A 1193-nucleotide genomic window follows, 5' to 3' on the forward strand; every position below is an offset into this window, starting at 1 on the left:
TGGGAACCCTCATGTCCTGTAGGATACCGGCATACTTTCTATTTAGAAATTGTTATATTTTCTTTTGGTTCTTCAGATTTGTTTTCAGGTAGATCAATGTTTTAGCCACAGTGCTTTAATTGGCAGATTTTAAAGAGCACTATTTCAAAATTGACACTTAAATGCAAATTTTAAAAACCTGTCTAGGTTGGCTGGGCATGGTGACACCCGTCTTTAATCCCAGCATTCAGGAAACAGAGGCAGGCAGATATTGGTGAGTTCAAGGCCAGCCTGGTCTACAGAGCTAACTACTTTCAGGATAGCCAGGACAGTTACACAGAGAAACCCTGTCTTGGAAAATAAATAAATAAACAAATACAAGAGAGGAAAAAAAAAAAAACAGAGAAATCCTGCCTTGAAAAAAAAAAGGAACAAATGTATTTTGATTATATCCACCCCTTTGTCCCACACAATAGGTACTCCCCAACATGTCCCTCTTCCACCTCTGTGTCTTCTGTTTTTGGTGTGTTGTTGTTTTGGTAACCTAATATGTTCCATCAGTGCTGCCTGCTGGAATGTTTACTGCTTGGTTTTGTGCAGGCAACCATGGCTACAGTGAGTTCATGAGTGTACTGTCCAGAAGGCAGCACTTGACAGTGCTCCTCCCCAGCCTTCCAGACCTTCCATTCGCTCTCCTGCACTGTGTCATTCTCTGCACCCTTGCTGACAGGGTGATAAAAAGGTCCCATTTAGGGCTGAGCACTTGGACCAGTTGGAGGCCTGCGGAAAGAGATTGGCTAAGGTTGAAAGGAACACTAATCTATGGGTATATGCATAAATACTCAAAGTTTAGTTTAATACCTTAATTGAGCAAAACAACAGTGGTATGTTCCCCTCTAGGCCCTATAATCTCCAGAGCTTTTGATGAGGTTTCCAGTCAGAGCAGTTATAACCTTCATGCCATTAGACACCAGTGGGCACATCTTGCCTAGGAACCACTGGGTAATACTACTGAAAAACAGTGCTTTCTGTCGTGGTGCTAGAGGTGGCACAGCTAACCTAGAGACTCAGTGCAGGGCCCCTGCACATGCCAGGCAAGCACACTGCCACTGAACTACTAGGGGATGTTTTCAAGTGCAGTGAACTCTGAGCCTGGGAGAGTACTTGCTGAGCATGCACAGTGGTTTATGAGCCTGGGAGAGTACTTGCTGAGC

The sequence above is a fragment of the Mus caroli genome, chromosome 7, assembly GCF_900094665.2.
Source record: "Mus caroli chromosome 7, CAROLI_EIJ_v1.1, whole genome shotgun sequence".
Taxonomy (NCBI): Eukaryota; Metazoa; Chordata; class Mammalia; order Rodentia; family Muridae; genus Mus; species Mus caroli.